Source organism: Haemorhous mexicanus, chromosome Z, assembly GCF_027477595.1.
Source record: "Haemorhous mexicanus isolate bHaeMex1 chromosome Z, bHaeMex1.pri, whole genome shotgun sequence".
NCBI classification, from domain to species: domain Eukaryota; kingdom Metazoa; phylum Chordata; class Aves; order Passeriformes; family Fringillidae; genus Haemorhous; species Haemorhous mexicanus.
This window is the reverse complement of record NC_082381.1, coordinates 14,079,454-14,097,816: the sequence shown is the minus strand read 5'-3', so window position 1 is coordinate 14,097,816 and position 18,363 is coordinate 14,079,454.

The window sequence follows — 18,363 nt, the reverse complement described above, 5'->3', positions numbered from 1 at the left end:
GCGCCTTTCCTTTCCTAGAAATTTCCTTTCCGTGGACTTTCCTTTTCTGGAACTTTCCTTTCCTGGAACTTTCCCCTCCTGGTACTTTCCTTTCCTGGAGCTTTCCTGGAACTATCCTTTCCTTTCTTGGAACTTTCCTGGAACTTTCCTTTCCTGGAACTTTCCTTTCCTGGAACATTCCTTTCCGCGCCTTTCCTTTCCGCGCCTTTCCTTTCCTGGAACTTTCCTTTCCTTGCACCTTCCTTTCATTGTACTTCCCTTTCCTGGAAATTTCCATTCCCTGAACTTTCCTTTTCTTTCCTCTAACTTTCCTGGAACTTTCCTTTCCTTTCCTTTCCTGGAACTTCCCTTCCGTAGAACTTTCCTTTCCTGGAACTTTCCTTTCCTGGAACTTCCCTTTCCACACCTTTCCTTTCCTAGAAATTTCCTTTCCTTGGACTTTCCTTTTCTGGAGCTTTCCTTTCCTGGAACTTTCCTTTCCACACCTTTCCTTTCCTACGAATTTCCTTTCCTTGGACTTTCCTTTTCTGGAGCTTTCCTTTCCTGGAACTTTCCCTTCCTGGTACTTTCCTTTCCTGGAACTTTCCTTTCCTGGAGCTTTCCTTTCCTTTCCTGGAACTTTCCTGGAACTTTCCTGGAACATTCCTGGAATTTTCCTCAAACTTTCCTGGAACTTTCCTAGAACTTTCCTGGAACTTTTCTTTCCTGGAACTTTCCTGGAACTTTCCTGGAACTTTCCTTTCCTGGAAATTTCCTTTCATTTCCTGTACTTTACTTTCCTTTCCTTTCCTGGAACTTTCCTTTCCTGGAACTTACCTTTCCTTTCCTGGAACTTTCCATTCCTGGAACTTTGCTTTCCAGGAACTTTCCTTTCCTTTACTTTCCTGGAAGTTTCCTGGAAGTTTCCTGGAACTTTCCTGGAACTTTCCTTTCCTTTCCTTTCCTGGAACTTCCCTTCCCTGGAACTTTGCTTTCCAGGAACTTTCCTTTCCTTTACTTTCCTGGAAGTTTCCTGGAACTTTCCTGGAACTTTCCTGGAACTTTCCTTTCCTTTCCTTTCCTGGAACTTCCCTTCCCTGGAACTTTGCTTTCCAGGAACTTTCCTTTCCTTTACTTTCCTGGAAGTTTCCTGGAAGTTTCCTGGAACTTTCCTTTTCTTTCCTTTAACTTTCCTGGATCTTTCCTGGAACTTTCCTGGAACTTTCCTCTCCTTTAACTTTCCTCGATCTTTCCTGGAACTTTCCTTTCCTGGAACTTTCCTTTCCTGGAACTTCCCTTTCCACAACTTTCCTTTCCTAGAATTTTCCTTTCCTTGGACTTTCTTTCTCTGGAGCTTTCCTTTCCTGGAACTTTCCCTTCCTGGTACTTTCCTTTCCTGGAACTTTCCATTCCTGGAACTTTCCTTTCCTTTCCTGGAACTTTCCTGGGACTTTCCTTTCTTGGAACTTTGCTTTCCTGGAACTTTCCTTTCCTTTACTTTCCTGGAAGTTTCCTGGAACTTTTCCTGGAACTTTCCTTTCCTTTCCTTTAACTTTCCTGGATCATTCCTGGAACTTTCCTGGAAGTTTCCTTTCCTTTAACTTTCCTCGATCTTTCCTGGAACTTTCCTGGAATTTTCCTTTCCTGGAACTTTCCTTTCCTGGAACTTTTCTTTCCTTTCCTTTCCTGGAACTTTCCTTTTTTTTCCTGGAACTTTCCTTGAATTTTCCTGGAACTTTCCTCTAACTATCCTGGAACTTTCCTTTCCTTTCCTGGAACTTTCCTGGAACTATCTTTTCCTTTCCTTTCCTGGAACTATCCTTTCCTGGAACTTTCCTTTCCTGGAACTTCCCTTTCTTGGAACTTCCCTTTCCACAACTTTCCTTTCCTAGAAATTTCCTTTCCTTGGACTTTCCTTCTCTGGAGTATTCCTTTCCTGGAACTTTCCCTTCCTGGTACGTTCCTTTCATTGTACTTCCCTTTCCTGGAAATTTCCATTCCTGGAACTTTCCTTTTCTTTCCTGGAACTTTCCAGGAACTTTCCTTTCCTTTCCTTTCCTGGAACTTCCCTTCCCTAGAACTTTCCTTTCCTGGAACTTTCCTTTCCTGGAACTTCCCTTTCCACACCTTTCCTTTCCTAGAAATTTCCTTTCCTTGGACTTTCCTTTTCTGGAGCTTTCCTTTCCTGGAACTTTCCCTTCCTGGAAATTTCCTTTCCTGGAAATTTCCTTTCCTGGAAATTTCCTTTCCTTTCCTTGAACTTTCCTGGAACTTTCCTGGAACATTCCTGGAATTTTCCTCAAACTTTCCTGGAACTTTCCAAGAACTTTCCTGGCACTTTTCTTTCCTGGAACTTTCCTTGAACTTTCCTGGAACTTTCCTGGAACTTTCCTTTCCTGGAAATTTCCTTTCATTTCCTGGAACTTTCCTTTCCTTTCCTTTCCTGGAACTTTCCTTTCCTGGAACTTTCCTTTCCGTTCCTGGACCTTTCCTTTCCTGGAACTTTGCTTTCCAGGAACGTTCCTTTCCTTTACTTTCCTGGAAGTTTCCTGGAACTTTCCTGGAACTTTCCTGGAACTTTCCTTCCCTTTCCTTTCCTGGAACTTCCCTTCCCTGGAAATTTCCTTTTCTGGAACTTTCCTTTCCTGGAACTTTCCTTTCCTGGAAATTTCCATTCCTTTCCTGGAACTTTCCTCTAACATTCCTGGAACATTCCTGGAATTTTCCTCAAACTTTCCTGGAACTTCCCTAGAACTTTCTTGGAACTTTTCTTTCCTGGAACTTTCCTGGAACTTTCCTGGGACTTTCCTTTCCTTTCCTGGAAATTTCCTTTCCTTTCCTGGAACTTTCCTTTCCTTTCCTTTCCTGGAACTTTCCTTTCCTGGATCTTTCCTTTCCTTTCCTGGAACTTTCCTTTCCTGGAAATTTGCTTTCCTGGAAATTTCCTTTCCTTTACTTTCCTGGAAGTTTCCTGGAAGTTTCCTGGAACTTTCCTTTTCTTTCCTTTAACTTTCCTGGATCTTTCCTGGAACTTTCCTGGAACTATCCTCTCCTTTAAATTTCCTCGATCTTTCCTGGAACTTTCCTTTCCTGGAACTTTCCTTTCCTGGAACTTCCCTTTCCACAACTTTCCTTTCCTAGAAATTTCCTTTCCTTGGACTTTCTTTCTCTGGAGCTTTCCTTTCCTGGAACTTTCCCTTCCTGGTACTTTCCTTTCCTGGAACTTTCAATTCCTGGAACTTTCCTTTCCTTTCCTGGAACTTTCCTGGAACTTTCCTTTCCTGGAACTTTCCTTTCCTGGAACTTTCCTTTCCGCGCCTTTCCTTTCCTAGAAATTTCCTTTCCGTGGACTTTCCTTTTCTGGAACTTCCCTTTACTGGAACTTTCCCCTCCTGGTACTTTCCTTTCCTGGAGCTTTCCTGGAACTATCCTTTCCTTTTTTGGAACTTTCCTTTCCTTTCATTTCCTTTCCTGGAACTTTCCTTTCCTGGAACTTTCCTTTCTGCGCCTTTCCTTTCCTGGAACTTTCCTTTCCTTCCACCTTCCTTTCATTGTACTTTCCTTTCCTGGAACTTTCCATTCCTGGAACTTTCCTTTCCTTTCCTGGAACTTTCCTGGAACTTTCCTTTCCTGGAACTTTGCTTTCCTGGAACTTTCCTTTCCTTTACTTTCCTGGAAGTTTCCTGGAACTTTTCCTGGAACTTTCCTTTCCGTTCCTTTAACTTTCCTGGAACTTTCCTGGAAGTTTCCTTTCCTTTAACTTTCCTCGATCTTTCCTGGAACTTTCCTGGAATTTTCCTTTCCTGGAACTTTCCTTTCCTGGAATTTTCTTTCCTTTCCTTTCCTGGAACTTTCCTGGAACTATCTTTTCCTTTCCTTTCCTGGAACTATCCTTTCCTGGAACTTTCCTTTCCTGGAACTTCCCTTTCCACAACTTTCCTTTCCTAGAAATTTCCTTTCCTTGGACTTTCCTTCTCTGGAGCATTCCTTTCCTGGAACTTTCCCTTCCTGGTACGTTCCTTTCCTGGAACTTTCATTTCCGCGCCTTTCCTTTCCTGGAACATTCCTTTCCTGGCACCTTCCTTTCATTGTACTTCCCTTTCCTGGAAATTTCCATTCCTGGAACTTTCCTTTTCTTTCCTGGAACTTTCCAGGAACTTTCCTTTCCTTTCCTTTCCTTGAACTTTTCTTTCCTGGAACTTCCCTTGCCACACCTTTCCTTTCCTAGAAATTTCCTTTCCTTGGACTTTCCTTTTCTGGAGCTTTCCTTTCCTGGAACTTTCCCTTCCTGGAAATTTCCTTTCCTGGAAATTTCCTTTCCTGGAGCTTTCCTTTCCTTTCCTTGACCTTTCCTGGAACTTTCCTGGAACATTCCTGGAATTTTCCGCAAACTTTCCTTGAATTTTTCCAAGAACTTTTCTGGAACTTTTCTTTCCTGGAACATTCCTGGAACTTTCCTGGAACTTTCCTGGAACTTTCCTTTCCTGGAAATTTCCTTTCATTTCCTGGAACTTTCCTTTCCTTTCCTTTCCTGGAACTTTCCTTTCCTGGAACTTTCCTGGGACTTTCCTTTCCTTTCCTGGAACTTTCCTTTCCTTTCCTTTCCTGGAACTTTCCTTTCCTGGAACTTTCCTTTCCTTTCCTGGAACTTTCCTTTCCTGGAACTTTGCTTTCCTGGAAATTTCCTTTCCTTTACTTTCCTGGAAGTTTCCTGGAACTTTCCTTTTCTTTCCTTTAACTTTCCTGGATCTTTCCTGGAACTTTCCTGGAACTATCCTCTCCTTTAACTTTCCTCGATCTTTCCTGGAACTTTCCTTTCCTGGAACTTTCCTTTCCTGGAACTTCCCTTTCCACAACTTTCCTTTCCTGGAAAATTTCCTTTCCTTGGACATTCTTTCTCTGGAGCTTTCCTTTCCTGGAACTTTCCCTTCCTGGTACTTTCCTTTCCTGGAACTTTCCATTCCTGGAACTTTCCTTTCCTTTCCTGGAACTTTCCTGGAACTTTCCTTTCCTGGAACTTTCCTTTCCTGGAACTTTCCTTTCCGCGCCTTTCCTTTCCTAGAAATTTCTTTTCCGTGGACTTTCCTTTTCTGGAACTTTCCTTTCCTGGAACTTTCCCCTCCTGGTACTTTCCTTTCCTGGAGCTTTCCTGGAACTATCCTTTCCATTCTTGGAACTTTCCTTTCCTTTCATTTCCTTTCCTGGAACTTTCCTTTCCTGGAACTTTCCTTTCCTGGAACTTTCCTTTCCGCGCCTTTCCTTTCCTGGAACTTTCCTTTCCTTCCACCTTCCTTTCATTGTACTTTCCTTTCCTGGAACTTTCCATTCCTGGAACTTTCCTTTCCTTTCCTGGAACTTTCCTGGAACTTTCCTTTCCTTTCCTTTCCTGGAACTTCCCTTCCGTAGAACTTTCCTTTCCTGGAACTTTCCTTTCCTGGAACTTCCCTTTCCACACCTTTCCTTCCCTAGAAATTTCCTTTCCTTGGACTTTCCTTTTCTGGAGCTTTCCTTTCCTGGAACTTTCATTTCCACACCTTTCCTTTCCTACGAATTTCCTTTCCTTGGACTTTCCTTTTCTGGAGCTCTCCTTTCCTGGAACTTTCCTTTCCTGGTACTTTCCTTTCCTGGAACTTTCCTTTCCTGGAATTTTCCTTTCCTTTCCTGGAACTTTACTGGAACTTTCCGGGAACATTCCTGGAATTTTCCTCAAACTTTCCTGGAACTTTCCTAGAACTTTCCTGGAACTTTTCTTTCCTGGAACTTTCCTGGAACTTTCCTTTCCTGGAAATTTCCTTTCATTTCCTGTACTTTCCTTTCCTTTCCTTTCCTGGAACTTTCCTTTCCTGGAACTTTCCTTTCCTTTCCTGGAACTTTCCATTCCTGGAACTTTGCTTTCCAGGAACTTTCCTTCTTCTTTTACTTTCCTGGAAGTTTCCTGGAAGTTTCCAGGAACTTTCCTGGAACTTTCCTTTCCTTTCCTTTCCTGGAATTTCCCTTCCCTGGAACTTTGCTTTCCAGGAACTTTCCTTTCCTTTACTTTCCTGGAAGTTTCCTGGAAGTTTCCTGGAAATTTCCTTTTCTTTCCTTTAACTTTCCTGGATCTTTCCTGGAACTTTCCTGGAACTTTCCTCTCCTTTAACTTTCCTCGATCTTTCCTGGAACATTCCTTTCCTGGAAATTTCCTTTCCTGGAACTTCCCTTTCCACAACTTTCCTTTCCTAGAATTTTCCTTTCCTTGGACTTTCTTTCTCTGGAGCTTTCCTTTCCTGGAACTTTCCCTTCCTGGTACTTTCCTTTCCTGGAACTTTCCATTCCTGGAACTTTCCTTTCCTTTCCTGGAACTTTCCTGGAACTTTCCTTTCCTGGAACTTTGCTTTCCTGGAACTTTCCTTTCCTTTACTTTCCTGGAAGTTTCCTGGAACTTTTCCTGGAACTTTCCTTTCCTTTCCTTTAACTTTCCTGGATCATTCCTGGAACTTTCCTGGAAGTTTCCTTTCCTTTAACTTTCCTCGATCTTTCCTGGAACTTTCCTGGAATTTTCCTTTCCTGGAACTTTCCTTTCCTGGAACTTTTCTTTCCTTTCCTTTCCTGGAACTTTCCTTTTTTTTCCTGGAACTTTCCTGGAACTTTCCTTGAATTTTCCTGGAACTTTCCTCTAACTATCCTGGAACTTCCCTTTCCTTTCCTGGAACTTTCGTGGAACTATCTTTTCCTTTCCTTTCCTGGAACTATCCTTTCCTGGAACTTTCCTTTCCTGGAACTTCCCTTTCCACAACTTTCCTTTCCTAGAAATTTCCTTTCCTTGGACTTTCCTTCTCTGGAGCATTCCTTTCCTGGAACTTTCCCTTCCTGGTACGTTCCTTTCCTGGAACATTCCTTTCCTGGAACTTTCCTTTCCTGGAACTTTCCTTTCCTTGCACCTTCCTTTCATTGTACTTTCCTTTCCTGGAAATTTCCATTCCTGGAAATTTCCTTTTCTTCCCTGGAACTTTCCTGGAACTTTCCTTTCCTTTCTTTTCCTGGAACTTCCCTTCCCTAGAACTTTCCTTTCCTGGAACTTTCCTTTCCTGGAACTTCCCTTTCCACAACTTTCCTTTCCTAGAAATTTCCTTTCCTTGGACTTTCCTTTTCTGGAGCTTTCCTTTCCTGGAACTTTCCCTTCCTGGAAATTTCCTTTCCTGGAAATTTCCTTTCCTGGAGCTTTCCTTTCCTTTCCTTGAACTTTCCTGGAACTTTCCTGGAACATTCCTGGAATTTTCCTCAAACTTTCCTGGAACTTTCCAAGAACTTTCCTGGAACTTTCCTTTCCTGGAACTTTCCTTGAACTTTCCTGGAACTTTCCTGGAACTTTCCTTTCCTGGAACTTTCCTTTCCATTCCTGGAACTTTCCTTTCCTGGAACTTTCCTTTCCTTTACTTTCCTGGAAGTTTCCTGGAAGTTTCCTGGAACTTTCCTGGAACTTTCCTTCCCTTTCCTTTCCTGGAACTTACCTTCCCTGGAACTTTCCTTTTCTGGAACTTTCCTTTCCTGGAACTTTCCTTTCCTGGAAATTTCCATTCCTTTCCTGGAACTTTCCTCTAAAATTCCTGGAACATTCCTGGAAATTTCCTGGAACTTTCCTGGAACTTCCCTAGAACTTTCTTGGAATTTTTCTTTCCTGGAAATTTCCTGGAACTTTCCTGGGACTTTCCTTTCCTTTCCTGGAAATTTCCTTTCCTTTCCTGGAACTTTCCTTTCCTTTCCTTTCCTGGAACTTTCCTTTCCTGGAACTTTCCTTTCCTTTCCTGGAACTTTCCTTTCCTGGAACTTTCCTTTCCTGGAACTTCCCTTTCCACACCTTTCCTTCCCTAGAAATTTCCTTTCCTTGGACTTTCCTTTTCTGGAGCTTTCCTTTCCTGGAACTTTCCTTTCCACACCTTTCCTTTCCTACGAATTTCCTTTCCTTGGACTTTATTTTTCTGGAGCTCTCCTTTCCTGGAACTTTCCTTTCCTGGTACTATCCTTTCCTGGAACTTTCCTTTCCTGGAATTTTCCTTTCCTTTTCTGGAACTTTCCTAGAACTTTCCTGGAACTTTTCTTCCCTGGAACTTTCCTTTCCTGGAACTTTCCTTTCCTGGAACTTTCCTTTCCTGGAAATTTCCTTTCATTTCCTGTACTTTCCTTTCCTTTCCTTTCCTGGAACTTTCCTTTCCTGGAATTTTCCTTTCCTTTCCTGGAACTTTCCATTCCTGGAACTTTGCTTTCCAGGAACTTTCCTTTCCTTTACTTTCCTGGAAGTTTCCTGGAACTTTCCTGGAACTTTCCTGGAATTTTCCTTTCCTTTCCTTTCCTGGAACTTCCCTTCCCTGGACCTTTGCTTTCCAGGAACTTTCCTTTCCTTTACTTTCCTGGAAGTTTCCTGGAACTTTCCTTTCCTGGAAATTTCCTTTCATTCCCTGGAACTTTCCTTTCTTTTCCTTTCCTTTCCTGGAACTTTCCTTTCCTGGAACTTTGCTTTACTGGAACTTTCCTTTCCTTTACTTTCCTGGAAGTTTCCTGGAACTTTTCCTGGAACTTTCCTTTCCTTTCCTTTAACTTTCCTGGATCATTCCTGGAACTTTCCTGGAAGTTTCCTTTCCTTTAACTTTCCTCGATCTTTCCTGGAAATTTCCTGGAATTTTCCTTTCCTGGAACTTTCCTTTACTGGTATTTTCTTTCCTTTTTTTTCCTGGAACTTTCCTGGAACTTTCCTTAAATTTTCCTGGAACTTTCCTCTAACTATCCTGGAACTTTCCTTTCCTTTCCTGGAACTTTCCTGGAACTATCTTTTCCTTTCCTTTCCTGGAACTATCCTTTCCTGGAACTTTCCTTTCCAGGAACTTTCCTTTCTTGGAACTTCCCTTTCCACAACTTTCCTTTCCTAGAAATTTCCTTTCCTTGGACTTTCCTTCTCTGGAGCTTTCTTTCTTGGAACTTTCCCTTCCTGGTACGTTCCTTTCCTGGAACTTTCATTTCCTGAAACTTTCATTTCCGCGCCTTTCCTTTCATTGAACTTTCCTTTCCTTGCACCTTCCTTTCATTGTACTTCCCTTTCCTGGAACTTTCCTTTCCTGGAACTTTCCTTTTCTTTCCTGGAACTTTCCTTTCCTTTCCTTTCCTGGAACTTCACTTCCCTAGAACTTTCCTTTCCTGGAACTTCCCTTTCCACACCTTTCCTTTCCTAGAAATTTCCTTTCCTTGGACTCTCCTTTTCTGGAGCTTTCCTTTCCTGGAACTTTCCTTTCCTTGGACTTTCCTTTCCCGGAGTTTTCCTGGAACTATCCTTTCCTTTCTTGGAACTTTCCTTTCCTTTCATTTCCTTTCCTGGAACTTTCCTTTCCTGGAACTTTCCTTTCCGCGCCTTTCCTTTCCTGGAACTTTCCTTTCCTTGCACCTTCCTTTCATTCTACTTTCCTTTCCTGGAACTTTCCAATTCTGGAACTTTCCTTTCCTTTCCTGGAACTTTCCTGGAACTTTCCTTTCCTTTCCTTTCCTGGAACTTCCCTTCCCTAGAACTTTCCTTTCCTGGAACTTTCCTTTCCTGGAACTTCCCTTTCCACACCTTTCCTTTCCTAGAAATTTCCTTTCCTTGAACTTTCCTTTTCTGGAGCTTTCCTTTCCTGGAACTTTCATTTCCACAACTTTCCTTTCCTAGAAATTTCCTTTCCTTGAACTTTCCTTTTCTGGAGCTTTCCTTTCCTGGAACGTTCCCTTCCTGGAAATTTCCTTTCCTGGAACTTACTTTTCCTGGAACTTTCCTTTCCTTTCCTGGAACTTTCCTGGAACTTTCCTGGAACATTCCTGGAATTTTCCTCAAACTTTCCTGGAACTTTCCTAGAACTTTCCTGGAACTTTTCTTTCCTGGAACTTTCCTTGAACTTTCCTCTAAGTTTCCTGGAACTTTCCTTTCCTGGAAATTTCCTTTCATTTCCTGGAACTTTCCTTTCCTTTCCTTTCCTGGAACTTTCCTTTCCTGGAACTTTCCTTTCCGTTCCTGGAACTTTCCTTTCCTGGAACTTTGCTTTCCAGGAACTTTCCTTTCCTTTACTTTCCTGGAAGTTTCCTGGAACTTTCCTGGAACTTTCCTTTCCTTTCCTTTCCTGGAACTTACCTTCCCTGGAACTTTCCTTTTCTGGAACTTTCCTTTCCTGGAACTTTCCTTTCCTGGAAATTTCCATTCCTTTCCTGGAACTTTCCTCTAACATTCCTGGAACATTCCTGGAATTTTCCTCAAACTTTCCTGGAACTTCCCTAGAACTTTCTTGGAACTTTTCTTTCCTGGAACTTTCCTGGAACTTTCCTGGGACTTTCCTTTCCTTTCCTGGAAATTTCCTTTCCTTTCCTGGAACTTTCCTTTCCTTTCCTTTCCTGGAACTTTCCTTTCCTGGAACTTTCCTTTCCTTTCCCGGAACTTTCCTTTCCTGGAACTTTGCTTTCCTGGAAATTTCCTTTCCTTTACTTTCCTGGAAGTTTCCTGGAACTTTCCTTTCCTTTCCTTTAACTTTCCTGGATCCTTCCTGGAACTTTCCTTGAACTTTCCTCTCCTTTAACTTTCCTCGATCTTTCCTGGAATTTTCCTTTCCTCATACTTTCCTTTCCTGGAACTTTTCTTTCCTTTCCTTTCCTGGAACTATCCTTTCTTTTCCTGGAACTTTCCTGGAACTTTCCTTGAATTTTCCTGGAACTTTCCTCTAACTTTCCGGGAACTTTCCTGGAACTTCCCTTCTCTTTCCTTTCCTGGAACTTTCCTTTCCTGGAGCTTTCCTTTCCTGGAACTTTCCCTTCCTGGTACTTTCCTTTCCTGGATATTTCCTTTCCTGGAACTTTCCTTTCCTTTCCTGGAACTTTCCTGGAACTTTCCTTTCCTTTCCTTTTCTTGAACTTTCCTTTCCTGGATCTTTCATTGAACTTTCCTAAAACTTCCCTTCCCTGGAACTTTCCTTTCCTGGAACTTTCCTGGAACTATTCTTTCCTTTCCTGGAACTTTCCTTTCCTTTCCTTGAACTTTCCTTTTCTGGAACTTTCCTTTCCTGGAACTTTCCTTTCCGCACCTTTCCTTTCCTGGAAGTTTCCTTTCCTTGCACCTTCATTTCCTGGAGCTTTCCTTTCCTGGAACTTTCCTTCCATTGTACGTTCCTTTCCTGGATCTTTCCGTTCCTGGAACTTTCCTTTCCTTTCCTGGAACTGTCCCTGAACTTTTCTTTCCTTTCCATTCCTGGAACTTTCCTTTCCTGGAACTTTCCTTTCCGCGCCTTTCCTTTCTTTGAAATTTCCTTTCCTGGACTTTCCTTTTCTGGAGCTTTCCTTTCCTGGAAATTTCCCTTCCTGGTACTTTCCTTTCCTGGAGCTTTCCTGGAATTATCCTTTCCTTTCCTGGAACTTTCCTTTCCTTTCCTTTCATTTCCTTTCCTGGAACTTTCCTTTCCTTTCCTTTCCTGGAAATTTCCTTTCCTGGAACTTTCCTTTCCTGGAACTTTCCTTTCCTGGAACTTTCCTTTCCACAACTTTCCTTTCCTAGAAATTTCCTTTCCTTTGACTTTCCTTTTCTGGAGCTTTCCTTTCCTGGAACTTTCCCATCCTGGTACTTTCTTTCCTGGAGCTTTCCAGGAATTATCCTTTCCTTTCCTGGAACTTTCCTTTCCTTTCCTTTCATTTCCTTTCCTGGAACTTTCCTTTCCTGGATCTTTCCTGGAATTACCCTTTCCTTTATTGGAACTTTCCTTTCCTTTCCTTTCCTGGAACTATCCTTTCCTGGAACTTTCCTTTCATGGAAGTTCCCTTTCCAAAACTTTCCTTTCCTAGAAATTTCCTTTCCTTAGACTTTCCTTCTCTGGAGCTTTCCTTTCCTGGAACTTTCCCTTCCTGGTACTTTCCTTTCCTGGAACTTTCCGTTCTTGGAACTTTCCCTTCCTTTCCTGGAACTTTCCGGGAACTTTCCTTTCCTGAAACTTCCCTTTCCTGGAACTTTCCTTTCCGCGCCTTTCCTTTCCTGGAACTTTCCTTTCCTTGGACTTTCGTTTTCTGGAACTTTCCTTTCCTGGAACTTTCCCTTCCTGGTACTTTCCTTTCCCGGAGCTTTCCTGGAACTATCCTTTCCTTTCTTGGAACTTTCCTTTCCTTTCATTTCCTTTCCTGGAACTTTCCTTTCCTGGAACTTTCCTTTCCGCGCCTTTCCTTTCCTGGAACTTTCCTTTCCTTGCACCTTCCTTTCATTCTACTTTCCTTTCCTGGAACTTTCCATTTCTGGAACTTTCCTTTCCTTTCCTGGAACTTTCCTGGAACTTTCCTTTCCTTTCCTTTCCTGGAACTTCCCTTCCCTAGAACTTTCCTTTCCTGGAACTTTCCTTTCCTGGAACTTCCCTTTCCACACCTTTCCTTTCCTAGAAATTTCCTTTCCTTGGACTTTCCTTTTCTGGAGCTTTCCTTTCCTGGAACTTTCATTTCCACAACTTTCCTTTCCTAGAAATTTCCTTTCCTTGAACTTTCCTTTTCTGGAGCTTTCCTTTCCTGGAACGTTCCCTTCCTGGAAATTTCCTTTCCTGGAACTTACTTTTCCTGGAACTTTCCTTTCCTTTCCTGGAACTTTCCTGGAACATTCCTGGAATTTTCCTCAAACTTTCCTGGAACTTTCCTAGAACTTTCCTGGAACTTTTCTTTCCTGGAACTTTCCTTGAACTTTCCTCTAAGTTTCCTGGAACTTTCCTTTCCTGGAAATATCCTTTCATTTCCTGGAACTTTCCTTTCCTTTCCTTTCCTGGAACTTTCCTTTCCTGGAACTTTCCTTTCCGTTCCTGGAACTTTCCTTTCCTGGAACTTTGCTTTCCAGGAACTTTCCTTTCCTTTACTTTCCTGGAAGTTTCCTGGAAGTTTCCTGGAACTTTCCTGGAACTTTCCTTCCCTTTCCTTTCCTGGAACTTACCTTCCCTGGAACTTTCCTTTTCTGGAACTTTCCTTTCCTGGAACTTTCCTTTCCTGGAAATTTCCATTCCTTTCCTGGAACTTTCCTCTAACATTCCTGGAACATTCCTGGAATTTTCCTCAAACTTTCCTGGAACTTCCCTAGAACTTTCTTGGAACTTTTCTTTCCTGGAACTTTCCTGGAACTTTCCTGGGACTTTCCTTTCCTTTCCTGGAAATTTCCTTTCCTTTCCTGGAACTTTCCTTTCCTTTCCTTTCCTGGAACTTTCCTTTCCTGGAACTTTCCTTTCCTTTCCCGGAACTTTCCTTTCCTGGAACTTTGCTTTCCTGGAAATTTCCTTTCCTTTACTTTCCTGGAAGTTTCCTGGAAGTTTCCTGGAACTTTCCTTTCCTTTCCTTTAACTTTCCTGGATCCTTCCTGGAACTTTCCTTGAACTTTCCTCTCCTTTAACTTTCCTCGATCTTTCCTGGAATTTTCCTTTCCTCATACTTTCCTTTCCTGGAACTTTTCTTTCCTTTCCTTTCCTGGAACTATCCTTTCTTTTCCTGGAACTTTCCTGGAACTTTCCTTGAATTTTCCTGGAACTTTCCTCTAACTTTCCGGGAACTTTCCTGGAACTTCCCTTCTCTTTCCTTTCCTGGAACTTTCCTTTCCTGGAGCTTTCCTTTCCTGGAACTTTCCCTTCCTGGTACTTTCCTTTCCTGGATATTTCCGTTCCTGGAACTTTCCTTTCCTTTCCTGGAACTTTCCTGGAACTTTCCTTTCCTTTCCTTTCCTTGAACTTTCCTTTCCTGGATCTTTCATTGAACTTTCCTAAAACTTCCCTTCCCTGGAACTTTCCTTTCCTGGAACTTTCCTGGAACTATTCTTTCCTTTCCTGGAACTTTCCTTTCCTTTCCTTGAACTTTCCTTTTCTGGAACTTTCCTTTCCTGGAACTTTCCTTTCCGCACCTTTCCTTTCCTGGAAGTTTCCTTTCCTTGCACCTTCATTTCCTGGAGCTTTCCTTTCCTGGAACTTTCCTTCCATTGTACGTTCCTTTCCTGGATCTTTCCGTTCCTGGAACTTTCCTTTCCTTTCCTGGAACTGTCCCTGAACTTTTCTTTCCTTTCCATTCCTGGAACTTTCCTTTCCTGGAACTTTCCTTTCCGCGCCTTTCCTTTCCTAGAAATTTCCTTTCCTGGACTTTCCTTTTCTGGAGCTTTCCTTTCCTGGAAATTTCCCTTCCTGGTACTTTCCTTTCCTGGAGCTTTCCTGGAATTATCCTTTCCTTTCCTGGAACTTTCCTTTCCTTTCCTTTCATTTCCTTTCCTGGAACTTTCCTTTCCTTTCCTTTCCTGGAAATTTCCTTTCCTGGAACTTTCCTTTCCTGGAACTTTCCTTTCCTGGAACTTCCCTTTCCACAACTTTCCTTTCCTAGAAATTTCCTTTCCTTTGACTTTCCTTTTCTGGAGCTTTCCTTTCCTGGAACTTTCCCTTCCTGGTACTTTCTTTCCTGGAGCTTTCCAGGAATTATCCTTTCCTTTCCTGGAACTTTCCTTTCCTTTCCTTCTATTCCTTTCTTGGAACTTTCCTTTCCTTTCCTCTTCCTGGAACTCTTCCTGATCTTTCATGGAAGTTCCCTTTCCAAAACTTTCCTTTCCTAGAAATTTCCTTCCTTAGACTTTCCTTCTGGAGCTTTCCTTTCCTGGAACTTTCCCTTCCTGGTACTTTCCTTTCCTGGAACTTTCCGTTCTTGGAACTTTCCTTTCCTTTCCTGGAACTTTCCTGGAACTTTCCTTTCCTGGAACTTCCCTTTCCTGGAACTTTCCTTTCCGCGCCTTTCCTTTCCTGGAACTTTTCTTTCCTTGGACTTTCGTTTTCTGGAACTTTCCTTTCCTGGAACTTTCCCTTCCTGGTACTTTCCTTTCCCGGAGCTTTCCTGGAACTATCCTTTCCTTTCTTGGAACTTTCCTTTCCTTTCATTTCCTTTCCTGGAACTTTCCTTTCCTGGAACTTTCCTTTCCGCGCCTTTCCTTTCCTGGAACTTTCCTTTCCTTGCACCTTCCTTTCATTCTACTTTCCTTTCCTGGAACTTTCCATTTCTGGAACTTTCCTTTCCTTTCCTGGAACTTTCCTGGAACTTTCCTTTCCTTTCCTTTCCTGGAACTTCCCTTTCCACACCTTTCCTTTCCTAGAAATTTTCATTTCCTTGGACTTTCCTTTTCTGGAGCTTTCCTTTCCTGGAACTTTCATTTCCACAACTTTCCTTTCCTAGAAATTTCCTTTCCTTGAACTTTCCTTTTCTGGAGCTTTCCTTTCCTGGAAGGTTCCCTTCCTGGAAATTTCCTTTCCTGGAACTTACTTTTCCTGGAACTTTCCTTTCCTTTCCTGGAACTTTCCTGGAACTTTCCTGGAACATTCCTGGAATTTTCCTCAAACTTTCCTGGAACTTTCCTAGAACTTTCCTGGAACTTTTCTTTCCTGGAACTTTCCTTGAACTTTCCTCTAAGTTTCCTGGTACTTTCCTTTCCTGGAACTTTCCGTTCTTGGAACTTTCCTTTCCTTTCCTGGAACTTTCCTGGAACTTTCCTTTCCTGGAACTTCCCTTTCCTGGAACTTTCCTTTCCGCGCCTTACCTTTCCTGGAACTTTCCTTTCCTTGGACTTTCCTTTTCTGGAACTTTCCTTTCCTGGAACTTTCCCTTCCTGGTACTTTCCTTTCCCGGAGTTTTCCTGGAACTATCCTTTCCTTTCTTGGAACTTTCCTTTCCTTTCATTTCCTTTCCTGGAACTTTCCTTTCCTGGAATATTCTTTTCCGCGCCTTCCTTTCCTGGAACTTTCCTTTCCTTGCACCTTCCTTTCATTGTACTTTCCTTTCCTGGAACTTTCCATTTCTGGAACTTTCCTTTCCTTTCCTGGAACTTTCCTGGAACTTTCCTTTCCTTTCCTTTCCTGGAACTTCCCTTCCCTAGAACTTTCCTTTCCTGGAACTTTCCTTTCCTGGAACTTCCCTTTCCACACCTTTCCTTTCCTAGAAATTTTCATTTCCTTGGACTTTCCTTTTCTGGAGCTTTCCTTTCCTGGAACTTTCATTTCCACAACTTTCCTTTCCTAGAAATTTCCTTTCCTTGAACTTTCCTTTTCTGGAGCTTTCCTTTCCTGGAACGTTCCCTTCCTGGAAATTTCCTTTCCTGGAACTTACTTTTCCTGGAACTTTCCTTTCCTTTCCTGGAACTTTCCTGGAACTTTCCTGGAACATTCCTGGAATTTTCCTCAAACTTTCCTGGAACTTTCCTAGAACTTTCCTGGAACTTTTCTTTCCTGGAACTTTCCTTGAACTTTCCTCTAAGTTTCCTGGTACTTTCCTTTCCTGGAACTTTCCGTTCTTGGAACTTTCCTTTCCTTTCCTGGAACTTTCCTGGAACTTTCCTTTCCTGGAACTTCCCTTTCCTGGAACTTTCCTTTCCGCGCCTTACCTTTCCTGGAACTTTCCTTTCCTTGGACTTTCCTTTTCTGGAACTTTCCTTTCCTGGAACTTTCCCTTCCTGGTACTTTCCTTTCCCGGAGTTTTCCTGGAACTATCCTTTCCTTTCTTGGAACTTTCCTTTCCTTTCATTTCCTTTCCTGGAACTTTCCTTTCCTGGAACTTTCCTTTCCGCGCCTTTCCTTTCCTGGAACTTTCCTTTCCTTGCACCTTCCTTTCATTCTACTTTCCTTTCCTGGAACTTTCCATTTCTGGAACTTTCCTTTCCTTTCCTGGAACTTTCCTGGAACTTTCCTTTCCTTTCCTTTCCTGGAACTTCCCTTCCCTAGAACTTTCCTTTCCTGGAACTTTCCTTTCCTGGAACTTCCCTTTCCACACCTTTCCTTTCCTAGAAATTTCCTTTCCTTGGACTTTCCTTTTCTGGAGCTTTCCTTTCCTGGAACTTTCATTTCCACAACTTTCCTTTCCTAGAAATTTCCTTTCCTTGAACTTTCCTTTTCTGGAGCTTTCCTTTCCTGGAACGTTCCCTTCCTGGAAATTTCCTTTCCTGGAACTTACTTTTCCTGGAACTTTCCTTTCCTTTCCTGGAACTTTCCTGGAACTTTCCTGGAACATTCCTGGAATTTTCCTCAAACTTTCCTGGAACTTTCCTAGAACTTTCCTGGAACTTTTCTTTCCTGGAACTTTCCTTGAACTTTCCTCTAAGTTTCCTGGAACTTTCCTTTCCTGGAAATTTCCTTTCATTTCCTGGAACTTTCCTTTCCTTTCCTTTCCTGGAACTTTCCTTTCCTGGAACTTTCCTTTCCGTTCCTGGAACTTTCCTTTCCTGGAACTTTGCTTTCCAGGAACTTTCCTTTCCTTTACTTTCCTGGAAGTTTCCTGGAACTTTCCTGGAACTTTCCTGGAACTTTCCTTCCCTTTCCTTTCCTGGAACTTACCTTCCCTGGAACTTTCCTTTTCTGGAACTTTCCTTTCCTGGAACTTTCCTTTCCTGGAAATTTCCATTCCTTTCCTGGAACTTTCCTCTAACATTCCTGGAACATTCCTGGAATTTTCCTCAAACTTTCCTGGAACTTCCCTAGAACTTTCTTGGAACTTTTCTTTCCTGGAACTTTCCTGGAACTTTCCTGGGACTTTCCTTTCCTTTCCTGGAAATTTCCTTTCCTTTCCTGGAACTTTCCTTTCCTTTCCTTTCCTGGAACTTTCCTTTCCTGGAACTTTCCTTTCTTTTCCCGGAACTTTCCTTTCCTGGAACTTTGCTTTCCTGGAAATTTCCTTTCCTTTACTTTCCTGGAAGTTTCCTGGAAGTTTCCTGGAACTTTCCTTTCCTTTCCTTTAACTTTCCTGGATCCTTCCTGGAACTTTCCTTGAACTTTCCTCTCCTTTAACTTTCCTCGATCTTTCCTGGAATTTTCCTTTCCTCATACTTTCCTTTCCTGGAACTTTTCTTTCCTTTCCTTTCCTGGAACTATCCTTTCTTTTCCTGGAACTTTCCTGGAACTTTCCTTGAATTTTCCTGGAACTTTCCTCTAACTTTCCGGGAACTTTCCTGGAACTTCCCTTCTCTTTCCTTTCCTGGAACTTTCCTTTCCTGGAGCTTTCCTTTCCTGGAACTTTCCCTTCCTGGTACTTTCCTTTCCTGGATATTTCCGTTTTTGGAAATTTCCTTTCCTTTCCTGGAACTTTCCTGGAACTTTCCTTTCCTTTCCTTTCCTTGAACTTTCCTTTCCTGGATCTTTCATTGAACTTTCCTAAAACTTCCCTTCCCTGGAACTTTCCTTTCCTGGAACTTTCCTGGAACTATTCTTTCCTTTCCTGGAACTTTCCTTTCCTTTCCTTGAACTTTCCTTTTCTGGAACTTTCCTTTCCTGGAACTTTCCTTTCCGCACCTTTCCTTTCCTGGAAGTTTCCTTTCCTTGCACCTTCATTTCCTGGAGCTTTCCTTTCCTGGAACTTTCCTTCCATTGTACGTTCCTTTCCTGG